Source organism: Sciurus vulgaris (assembly GCF_902686455.1).
Source record: "Sciurus vulgaris genome assembly, chromosome: 8".
Lineage (NCBI taxonomy): Eukaryota > Metazoa > Chordata > Mammalia > Rodentia > Sciuridae > Sciurus > Sciurus vulgaris.
In genome coordinates, this window is record NC_136468.1 from 58,536,833 (window position 1) to 58,549,890 (window position 13,058).

The 13,058-nt window shown below is 30.8% G+C and overlaps 1 protein-coding gene and 1 long non-coding RNA gene across 9 annotated transcripts in view; one reads left to right on the forward strand and one right to left on the reverse strand.

The window, feature by feature from the left end:
• SEMA3A (semaphorin 3A) overlaps nt 1-13,058 on the forward strand; it is a 465,420-nt gene that overhangs the window by 391,376 nt on the left and 60,986 nt on the right. The gene's annotated exons all lie outside the window — the stretch shown is intronic.
• LOC306668406 overlaps nt 1-13,058 on the reverse strand; it is a 50,916-nt gene that overhangs the window by 30,440 nt on the left and 7,418 nt on the right. The gene's annotated exons all lie outside the window — the stretch shown is intronic.

The window sequence follows — 13,058 nt, forward strand, 5'->3', positions numbered from 1 at the left end:
TTAGTAAGATTTTTCTGATATTTGGAGAAAAAGCCCCCTGAAAACCTTGCTTTATGGTTATATGAGTAGATAAATCTTACAGAAGTTGAGCAATGATTCAGTTAAAAGAGAAACAACAAGGGCTCTTTTGGTCTTTGAAGATTATGAATGAAATACCAAGGATGTAGTATTTTTAACTTTTAATTACATCTATGAATTCCGGCTGTACTCATTATTGTCCATTCTGGAGTATCAGTTTATAAAATCTCACAAATAAAAGTGACAATATTGGGCTGGGAGTGGAGGTAGTAGTTTGCCTAGAATCCCCAGTACCACCACCACCAAAAACAAAAAGGAAATATTTACAGTTACTTTTTCCTGAAATTGTGCTAAAACCTGAAAAGGCAATACTTTAAAATAAGTATTTATATCTATATTACCAACTTAGCAGTCATCATTCTGTTTTCTCACAAAATCTATTACGTAGAATTTTCATCCTAATAAAGAATGCACTCCCCATCAGAGTAAAATCTTTTCAATAAATAAATATGTACCATGACATTATTCTATCCTCTAAATGGTTAGTAAAATCATTAAATATGCCTGTATTTTCCATAAAGAGCTAATAGTCACCAAAGTATACTGTCACTTGATCTACTTTTCAAGGACCTACTTTTTCTGTTCACTTTTGTCCAGGAAACATCACTTTTAACTTGTTTTATTTGAAATTACATTGCATAAATGAGGAATAGTGAATAAAGCCTTGGAGTAAAAATAAACTTGTTAGTAGAAATATGCTTGAAAGCTGATCTTTTCATGCCTCTACAAAAATGTCTCTGAATAAAATTGTTATGATATGCCATTTAATATTTTTGATTGATGAACTAAAAAGTATCATTCTCAGATGTGGCATATCGGTCTCAACACTTAATTTAAGAATTAAATGGTGAGAGGAGAAAAAAACGTAAGTCTTATATTTACTTAAGGTAGGCCTACTTTTTAAATTAAAATTGGTCAAAACATAAAGATGGGAGACTTGCTTGGGAAATTCTTTAAAGTGAAGCCAGCTCCTTTTCCCTCTTGTTTTTAACATTTTTCTCTCTCTTGTCTCACCATCAGTTTAATGAATACAGAGCCTGTCTATACCAATTTCCTCTTCCAGAGTCACTACATTCAGAGCTCAGTGGGCCTCAATAGGGATTTACTGCTGACTGGGTAATCTGGGTTCCTGTGTGCACTGACATCAAGCAAGAGATTTACCCAGAGAAGTGGATACCATGACAATGCGTGTAACCATGGTGTGACTGGCCTCCCTGACATGGCTCTCAAAAGCTTTCCCTCTGTGAAAACAGAAGCCTGTTTGCAAATTAATTAGTTTCTGGCGGCAGCTTGATTGTTGACCCAGAGTTTGTAGAGTGGAAAAACAATCAGATTAGTGTGCTCAGGGTAAAAGACCACTGTGCACTTGCGTGTGGCTTGCTCAACTATTGAAGCTATGAATGAAGTGAAACAAATTCTATTCTGAGAAGCCTAGGCAGAGGTTAAGTATGATGAGCCTGGAGATCCCCAACAGCAGGGGCTGGGGAATTAAAGGATTTTAGCCAGATAAAGCTGAATGACGGAAAGCAATGCCATTGAATTTTAATGACATGGATAGTTTTGACCCAAAGGGGGGAAAAATGCCACTTGTTATGTTTTAATCATTCTGAGTGTAGGGGATAGGTTTGCAATATTCAATTAAATATTCAAGGTAGGCTTGACATAAATGCTTCTAAAATGGAAAATTTCATAAACTTTCAAAATGGAAGGTATTAATTATAATCTCCCAAAAGGTAACTTGATGATATTGAAATGAAAAAGTTATAAAGTAACCTGTTTTTCATGTTGATAAAATGTTTTTATATTTACCTCACTAATGTATAAGGTATAAACTTCAGATGTCCCATAAAATTAATCCTGAGTCAAAGAGAAATGTTGACTCATGAGAAAAAATATTCTGCCATTTATTTTTACACAATTCATTTAATACAATTATACCTAAAAAAAAAATTGTCTTCAACTTTAGGACAAAGAATTCTAGATGGCAGTATTTGATGATTTAAATAGATTTTAATTCAAAAGTTATTGATTATGCTTAATTTTGTAAGATTACATAGTACTTTAAGCCATATCACTTGTCCTTTTTAGATGCAACTAAATAGATGTCTCTTCCTTTCTGGATACAACTGATAGATGTTTCTCTAAATACTGCACTAATGGCTATCACAATATTTTCCATTCAAAAATCATTATGTCTCCATTTCAAAGTAAATTGAATCCAGATTTCATTGCTTATCAAGTCCTTTATCATCTAATTCTTAGTGACCTCTCCAATATTAAACAATACCATAAGCAATTCAAGTAGAGTCAGCGGTCCTCAAATGTGTTATCTTTTATTTAACCTTACTATTTTCCCAATGGATTTTGAGTATTCCCCTCTTCAAATCCTGAGAATAGAAGCTTGTTTGTATGGCCTAACACCCTGCTTCATGCTTCAGGATGTTTGAAATAAGAAACTCTTTTATGACTCTGCTTCATAGGCCCTGAGGTTAAACTGCTTCAATGTGTATACCAGGTCTACCATCAATTTCTTATGTGACTTAGGAAGTCGTTTACTTCATTTGTATTCACCATGTATTTATGCTTTGTGTAAAAAGGTTAATACCAATGGCTCATATGGTTTTTCTGGGGATGCATAAGACAGACTACGTAGAGTAATTAGAACAGTGTCTGACATTATGGGAAATACTGAAGGTGTTACAACAATGTCGGTGCTGTCCTATGTAGACTACCTGCATGATAGTACGTAATGCACATTTGGAAAATTAATGCAATGAACCAATCTCAATCATGCTTCCTTTTTTTAATCTGCTCTCAAACTATTTTGTTTTCTTTGTTTTATTCAATTGATAACTACCGCTATATGAGATCTGTAGTACCTGAGGAAGATATAAAATATTTATCTTTAGTATTAAAATAATACATAAAATATTGCTTATCATATTGTGTTTAACAAAATTAGTGGAAGAAACAATAACATGATGAACAGTAATTAAGGCTAAAATTCAAGTAAATGTGTTTCTGTGTTAATTTAGCTCTAGTAAGTATAATACTTACCATTTAAGTAAAGAAACCATTAGGTTAATACTTGTTAAAATTTTTTTTTGATATAATGGTTAGGAAGAAATTGTGATTATGATTCTACAAAAATCATCTCTTCTGTCATAATTCAGTTTAACTTTAAGCTTTTTTTCATGAGGAGATATCTGTAACCCTTGGGATGGTGGTTCACTGTGTAGAGTTTCTGGAGCCCTACTGTGTGGGTGGGCAAGTGTAGTCAGTTGGCATAAACTCTCTGTGCTCAAGCTCTCCTTTTCCCCAAACAGAAATAAAAGTAGTTTCTTCCTCATTTTGTTGTTAGAAGCATCATGATGAGTGAATACATGTAATGCATTTGGAAAAGTGACTACTATTAACAAAAAATAAATTATAACCTCAAGTTGATATTAGCTGGTTTCATATTATGTGAGAATTTCAGATTAGGACAATGAAAACAAATATATGAGTCACTTAAAATGTAGTAAACTGCACAATCTCACAATGGAGCAGCCACATATTTCTAGGAAAGCAATGAAAGTGGCTTGAGGAAAACAACAGCAGATGAAGTGATAGTGACCCATGCCCTATCCCTGAACTCTGGCTGTGTGTACAGGATTTCTTGCTTAATGATGTCTGCTCATTTTGATGAAAACAGATCTACTACTCTTTCTCCTTCCTATAAAGAAAAAGAATCTTTCTAAGGTTAGTGACATATTTACAGCTAAATTATATATGATAAAAAAGGAACATTGAAAAGGTTCTTAACTTCACATACCAACTAGATACAAATTGTAAAATACAACCATAATGTTAGTAAGACAGATTCAAGTATATGTAGATGCACTTAAAAGGAAAGTATTCAAGGTAAGAATGTTTTGGTCACTTTAAGAAACTAGACAAGAGAAAATCAAAACCCCTTTACTCTGAGCCTGCCTACTTCCCCTGGCTCTCAGCAATGTATCTATTTCCCATGGTATTTGAATCATACATACACTGTGCATCTTAGACTGTATACTAATACACATGATATCATGATTATTTAAAAATGTATTAGTTTCAAAATAAATATATTATTTTAAACTGAATTATTATTTATTGATAGTAATTTTGTAAATAAAATAATGCAGCTTAACAAAACTGTAAGTATAGTTTGTTTTATTTTACTTGATGATTTGTTAAATTATAACTGTTTTGGATTTAATGTAGGCTGATTGCATAAGGGACCCATCAAAATGTGTCTCTTCAATATGCTTATAAATGTGTCTAAATTCATATGAATCCAAATAATCTCTTTGCTCATTTAAAAATGAGGAAAAGATGCCAGACCTTCAATACCAGAGAGCTATTCTATCTATACATTTATAAAATTCTAATAAGAATATGTACAGGAAATTGGTGACAGCAGACTTGGTTTTCTCTTGGGATCCACACAGCCTTTTCAGCTTACCATACAATAGGATTTAAATTACACAGTTCTGTTTTAGTCTTACATTATAAAATGTTATATTTATACTTCAGTGAACTTTAATCTCATTGATCCTAAACGTTAAGTAACATCAAGGCTTATATCTACCTAATGACTGTTCTTTAATTGCTTAATACTCATAGAACCAGTATTTATTTGTCAAATGTTTTCAAAATGCATTTATGAATGGAAACAAATGCTATAGAAGGAACAAAATCTTATACATCAAAAAATGAACTCTGAAGATATAAATTGATAGACATGGATTATCACAATGAGAATTACCTTACTCATTTTGAATGAATTAAAGGAAAATTTAGTCATAAAAACAATTCAAATAATAGAATATTTTACAGGCCTACGGTGGATCAAAAGTCACTTAACATCTTTGATCAATTAATTAAGTGCTCACAGTAACCATATCAAACATTTTGACTAAAGAGAAACTATTAAAATAGTGGGATAGTTCTGAGTGCCATAAGAAGGCATCAATAATTGACAATCCTGAAGTGTTATTTCTCCTTATTTCCTTTTAAAATCAAAAGAAAGAAATCTCACTTTCTTCACAAATAATATCAAGGTAAATAGAGGTAACTTTGATCAAAACTCAGCACCCATATAATAACATTATAATCAAACTACATTTGAGAAAACTTGAGATATCATGTGTTGATGACTCACACAGTCTGAAGTAATTTTACATTCTTTTTCCCTTAACTGAGTCTGCTTTATTTCATTCCTCATTCCTGAATGAGAGTAACAGGCAGAAGGCAAAATGAAAGATTATCTGGAGCTGGGACCATGGCAAAAGGAAATAGAAATATATGGTTTTGGACAGTCAGCAGGTCCACTCTTGGATGCTGCCTGACACAGATGTCATTTGGTGGTGACACAAAAGAGGAAGCACCAGAGAGTAAAGTTGCCATGTCACATTTGCAAAATCTCCATCAAGGTTATCATTTGTGAGTCAACTTTGTCATTTTGCCTTGGTGAATGTGCTGCAACTCCATTTATCTATACTGGTTGTAAGCTACTTATGAATTCACAAGTCATTTGTTCTTCAAAATGATCATATTTTACAAGCAAAAGATGCTACTAGTGTACCATTAAAGAACATTCTGATAGTAAGAGCAAAAGAAAACTTCCTCTAACTCGTTAGTGTAACTGAAGAAACTGAGTAAGTCATCATCATTCTAATTGACAGATATGGAAATATTAAAAATTCCCTAGAATGGAAAACATAAGAAATCATAAAGAGGAAAAATAGTTTTTAAGAAATAGGTAATCCAGCTATTTAGAAGGAATCTGCAAAGAAATGAAGGGAGGGAAGGAGAAGAGGAAAAAATAATAGAATAATTTCTAATGCATAATAGTAACATCCTGATTAGATTTATGCTGCCATCACTCAACTATAATAAACAATATACCTTGACATAGTAAAATTTATAACATCACGATTTGACATAAATATTCACAAACTACACCATAAAGTCTTCTCTTTAAAGGTTTAACCCTGAAATTTGTAATATAAGTTAGATGTGATGCATATTTAAGAATTTTTTCACAGATTTAGAGCATTTCAAAATGTTATTGGAACAAATAATAATTGCTGAGAATACTCAGATTGTCATTTTATATCTGACCATATGGATGGCATTAATAACAATTAAGATGGTATGTAATATGATATTATAGAGGTAAAATAGCTACATTATTAATGGAAGTTAAAAGTAGATTTTTTGACAAGATTAAACAACCCATTTCAATTGCTGTTTATCCATTTGCTTAATTTTTTTTTTTGCTTTATTTTTAATGGGTATTTTCAATTTTCCCCAAGTCTAGTCTCTTTTCCTCTCATCCAGTGTTTCTATTTATCTGTATGTAATTGAGGTTTATCATGCAACACAATTATGTATATAAACTGTTATTCTCCCTTCCTCTCCCTGTTGCTCTAAGTCCTTCCAGCATCACTGATAATAAGCCACGTTTGCTAGCTACCATCATCTTATCCCAGGCAACTTCTATTTTCTATAAGCAATGAGCACTCACTAGTTAACAAGACTGTTGTAAGGAGCAAAGCTGAACAGAGAGATCTCAGGCCTCCAAGATAATACTTTTTTATGAAATGGAAAACCCTGGAAACCTTAGCACATCTATGAGATCATATGCTCATATTTCCAACATGTCTTTATATCTCAAAACATTATTTAACTCATAAAGTAAGGGAGCAAGTTGCTATCCATCTCCCTTTTAATGAAATACTAATTTTTTGTTCCATTGGAGTTTCAGGCTTTCATACTAAACACAAACTGCAAATTTTATAGTTTGTGTAAATAATAGCAAGATATAGCAATTATGAGACAAACTATCTTTTGTCTAAATAAATGCAGTTCTTTCTTAGTGAATATACATAGAAGAGAGTTCAGAAAGACAAGAAAATGGAAACTTTCTTCCTGTTTAAATTTTGAGGATGGAAGGTAGGAATCAGTTGGAATCAGAAAAACTGTTATTTGTAGATATTATGATTATAGTTTTTAAAAAATTGTGTTATTTCAGTGACATACATTTATAACTATAAGAAAATTCTAAAGGAAAATCAGCAAAAATAACAAAATGAAAAGGAGTTTGGTGGTTAGAAAGAAATAGTCAAGGAATTGGGAAGAACTAGAAACAACATTATTTTCTCTTCAGTAGAAGTTTGATAATTGATGACTTGGACCATTATAAATAGTCTGAGCTTTAAAATTCACACACAATAACAAATTAATTATTAGCAATGTTCTTGGCTCTTAATGCAAAGATTTTTCTAGGTGTATAAGGGTTTTATTTTGTTGTAAGATTTTAAGTTTTAGTTTGATTATTTAAAGCAATGGCCGAATAGAAACTTAAAAACCTATTCCAAACAGATTGCTTAAAGTAACTTTTCCCATCTTACTAGACTAAGCACAATTATTTGCTATGAAATTTTTACATCCCAATAATTATTCTGTCTTTACTTTCTTTCATTAAAAAAACAAAAAATGTAGTCATTTATCAGTTTCTCTGTGGTTTTGTCATACAAATTTATAAGTTGCATTTGTTGTTACAGTTTGAACTGCTTTTTCATTTACATATAATATTTAATCTGCATTTTTCATGATCTCAAAATGCTGAAGAATATTATTTCAAAATTTACTTTTCTTTGGAATAAATGTATATGTTGCATTTCTTGTCATATAGTCTAAGAAATATATTCTACTTAATATATAATTATATAAAACTCAGTAGAGTATTGCTCAAAGATAATAATTCTAGATATTTTCTAATACTTATTTCATGAACGAATACAGAAATTGTAGATTCACTAGAATGTAAACCACACTTAAATTTAAACTATGTTATAGGTATTAGACACTGTGTCTTAGTGCTATTAAAGCAGAATGAGAGAAACTAGTTTCTATTCAAATCAAGTTGGAAGTATTAATTTGGTTTACAAACCACATTCATTAGTGAAGATCAGGTATCTATGAAAACAATTCTATATTAGCACTGAAGAAAGTGGGGGGAGAAGAAGAAAAAGGGAAAGGAGGAGGAGAAAAAGAGGAGAATGAGGAGGAAGAGGAGCAGGAGGAGAGGAAGAAGGAGGAAATAGGGTTGATACAGGGTTTGCCCTGAACAAAGACCAAAAACTGATTATAGCTATCAGCAGCAATTGTGAATTACCTCCACCAAATTGAAGGCACTATTACAGTTAGTGCTATAGCATTGCTTATTCAAAAACTGTAATATTTAGTGAAATTATTTGAAAAAAATTGCATCACTACAAATAATTGAAAAAGATGAACAGAAATCCTATACTGGCAGTATAATATTTTGTCATCTTCAAGGTGCTTCCTATATGATCTCTTCATCCTCTCCTAACTCTGTGAAATGGGAAACTGCAAGTACTAATATTTAGGACTAGTAGCATCCAGTGATGGAGTGAAAACTAAGATAAATCCATATCCACTGAATTATTTTTCTAGCATATTCATTCTATTTAAAATTTTTAAAAATTGCTTATTTCTGCTAGTTACAAATATCATTCATGTAAGAAACATTTATCAAGTTGTACATAGATTATTGAAAGATAAAGTAAAGGAACATAGGTATTAAACAGCAAAGATCTGATGAATTCAAAGGATTCTATCCTACTGTGGTTCACAAAACAAAGAATTATGTTATTCATGCATAGCTTAAATCACTGAAAACTGATCTTGTATAAACTCTTACTACAAAATGTGAGACCCTTGAACTAATTAGCAACTTGCCTTCCCTTGGGAGTTTGCTCAAAATGCAGAATTTCAGGAACCATTCGCATCTACTAAGTCAGAATCTGTACTGTATTAAGATTCTCTATTAAAGTTTGAGAAGGTCTAAACTACCCAGCTACATGACATCTTATTTTTATTAAAGAAGAGACATAGAGATACAATGGCTTTTATGCCATTGTGCCTCAGTAAATGATCTTATGTGTGAATTTATAGCACCCAAAATGTGTGTGTGTGTGTGTGTGTGTGTGTAAGAGAGAGAGAGAGAGAGAGAGAGAGAGAGAGAGAGAGAGAGAGAGAGAGAGAGAGAGAGAAGTCATTACTTAGATTCAGTTTGCTCATTCTAGGATCTAATTGAAACTCTGCATTCTAATATTGGTCTTCTTAAATTATTAACTTCTATTCATTTAAAATGGGAATATAAATATAGAAGTGTATCCTTTGAACAGGGAAGATGGATTTTCAAGCAACAGTAAATAAAGTTAGACTAGGACTAATATTTTATTTTAAATGATAAATTGGGTGATATAATAGTGACATAGTATATAAAATGTGTGTATTTGTCAGAAATTTCCATTTAAATATCTTATTTTCCAAACTCTCTGTAAAGAAAAACAAGGTACATTTTTAGTGCAAAATAAAACAGAATAAACCCCAAATATCAAATCACAAGTTATACATCTTATGTTGCAACATTAAATTTTATGTTGCAATCTTAAAATTTCAAATTATAGGTATGTGGTATGATTATACACACACACACACACACACACACACACCAGTTATTCCAATATTAAACACTCTCTAAATTTCGTAATTATAACAACTTCCTAGTTTAAACAGACATGATCCTTACAAAAACAAAATTATAATAATATTTTAATTTCAATATTAAGATTGGGAAAGTACAAAAAAACAGTGTAACTTGATGTGAAATTTGACTTATTATCTCTTGAGGGATAATAAGTTCTTGCAGATTAAACAGGGTATGCAATAAGAATTGTTTTCAACAAAATCAAATTACTTTGAAAATTATGCTATAAATTGTCTCCTTTTCTTGCTTGAATTTCCTTCCCCATATAATTAGACATCGTCAAGAATCAAAACTATTATTGTCTCTTAAGAACAAAAGCCATAGAAACTGCTAATTATATCGCAGTTAAACATGTTTTTCTTCTTTGAAGAGATTCTAAATTTCCTGTATTTTTGAGAACATTTTCTGGCCAGAGAATGATAGAACTGCTGAACATGTCTCTAGTGTTGTAATCAGGATAATTAAGTTCCATCTATAATAATACTCACATTATTAAGATGTTGCCAAGGTCTGTGCCCAATAAAAATTGACCTAAATCTTTCCTGGTCCCTAAACCCAATATTTTATTTTGGGAATCAGGCCACATTCTTACAGTACCACCCTTTTACTAGAACCCAAGGGCCTAATCAGTTCAACTCAAAGGACAACCTCCCCTGCCCATGTCACACTACTGAGCTGGAACTATTACTATACCTGAGGAAATGGACAGACATCAAAAATAAACATTCTCCATTCCTCATAAGATCCACTTTACATTTTCACAGAGTAAAGTATTTTTGTGATTGTGTATTCAGGAAATTTGTTAGCAATGGAGTTTTTATGATTATATGATGATTATTTTTTTCTGAATAAAACTGCTACTGGAATTCACAAATACTAGTTTTGTGAATATAAATATAGTTCCCTATAGATTCTGAGTTTTTTAAAAAGGCAGAAATTAGGAATATACTTATATTTTCAAGGAATTTAATAAAAAAATTTAATGAAAAAAGAAAGTATTTCAAAATTGTTTTGCTTTTGTGTTGCTTAGTGGTTTTGTATCCCAATTTTACTCTGTTAATAAACTTAATTTTGAATTATATATAAAATATGTGAGCAAGAAAATTGTACACTACCTTTAGGGAATGTTTCAGAGCATAGGCAAAGATAGAAAAGATTTTTAAGTTATTCAAGTTATATGGTGCTATAATACAACAATAACAGTATTGGACAAAAAGAGAAACTAGAAATGAATATATAAATATTTAAATTCTAAATAATATTATGAAATCAATTCCAATATTACAAGGGTGATTCTGTAACAGGAACTCTATTAAATCAATTCATTATCTTAATATTTAAAAAATAAAATACATGCTTTCAATGTTAAAATAAGATAAAATTGAACGTTTTCTTCTGACCAATTTAAATCATTTTCGCTAGTAGTAGAACAAAATATTCTCAACATGATAAAGAAATAATTCAATCCCAAATAAAAGTATTAATGCAAATAAGGACATTATCAATTCAAGTAATATGCTATCACATTTATTTTAGAGAGACATAAATTTACATGAGATGCATCTTAAACTTATCCAGTTATTATTTAAACATTGCCAATGAGTGAGATATGACTGGACTTGAGAAAGTTGAAAAGAAGTACTCCTATGTTTTTCTTCCTTCTCAGAGAGATTTAAATCATGCCTGTACTGTATCTATTTGGAGGGTTGATTTTTTTTTCTTTTTTTTTGAGCTCTTTGATTAAGCACTGAAACTTTTAAAAAATAAATCACACACACTTAAATGCATTTGTTTCATCTCATTTAATAAAGCAGAGTATGCACATTGTCTAAAAATTCGATGAACTTTCTGGCAAAGGGAAGAAAAACATGCCCTAATTTAAAATGAGGTGGTTTAGGAAATGCCTTGTTTCTTGAAACTCTACCCATTTTCCCTTTTAGGAGAAGGTTTCAGTGTGAGGTCATTGATTAATTAAAATTATATAAATATTTGTTACCCAGGGCAACAGTTTTTCTAAATAAAAGATACTATTTTCTTCAAATATAGTAAAGGAAGGCTTACTGACTTGGTTTTCTTCATTTAAAAGTTATTTCTAATTGAATTTTATGAAAAATATTGTAATTATTTTGTAAACACGGACTCCATTGACACCATGATTTTGTTTGCTAAGAACAGTTCCTTTAATTCATCTACCATATGACTTCCCTTCAGGTTGACAATGACCATAGTGACAAAACATAGAAATATGAGCACTTTTCCTCCAAACCCTTTCTATTCTATAGAAATTTTTTGCGAAAAGCAATTGGCTTAAGTCTTTGATGTCTTCATATGAAATCAAAATAATATCAAAAGAGAATATGTGCATGTGTGTGTATAAAACCATTGCAAGATAATTAAATAAAATATTCTTCCTGGAGATTATTTACTGCATGAAATTCTATCTGATTTTCTCAAATGGCAACAATAATCTTTTTTAATCACACACCACTTTATACTTAGCACACTCACAAGCATTATAATATAAATAATGGAAGGCAGTTGAAAATTATGGCTGAATATATTCACAATATGAGTTTATTTACTGAAGATCTTTATACAAGGAAACATCTATAATTATGGCAGTTTCCTGCAGATAAGATAGAATAAATAACAAAAATTATACAAATATCTACAAACATTATAGTTTAGGTAAATGAATTAAATCTAAGGACATCAAAATATTTCTAACCCACAGTTAGCATTACAAGACACAGACTTCTAAATCATTATACACAGTGTAGTTGTAAATAACAAGATACCATATACCTCTCCCACAATTTGTAATGGAAAAAGTCACTCTAAAATATAGAGAATAAGATGCATACTTATATCATTTCCATTTTTAAATATAAAAGTATTGCTTGTTTTATAGCCAACCAGTCTCCTACAAACCTATCTCATGCTCAGCACTATGTTCCTGAAATTTGACTTATTCACCATGATAGAAAAATCATCTTAAAGTGATAATAGACACAAATTAATCAATGAAACAGACAATAAAAGCAAAACATAACAGATGTTAGTTATAAAAAAAAAACTTTATTACTAATTTTTTTCCAAAACAATTCTATCACCTATGGACAATTTCATTATGGAACATTTCCATAAAAATTTCCTCATTTTTTGAGGGCTGGGTTGTTAGCTCAGAGGTAGAACACATTCTTATCATACACAAAACCCTGCATTCAATCCCCAGTACCAAACAAAAACAACAATAAAAGTTCCTGTTAAATAGAAGATATTAAAGGCCATGATATGTAAGTAGAAAGAACATTTTTTGCTATCTAGACATAGAAAACAAATTACACATGTAGATTTTACCATACCAAATTCG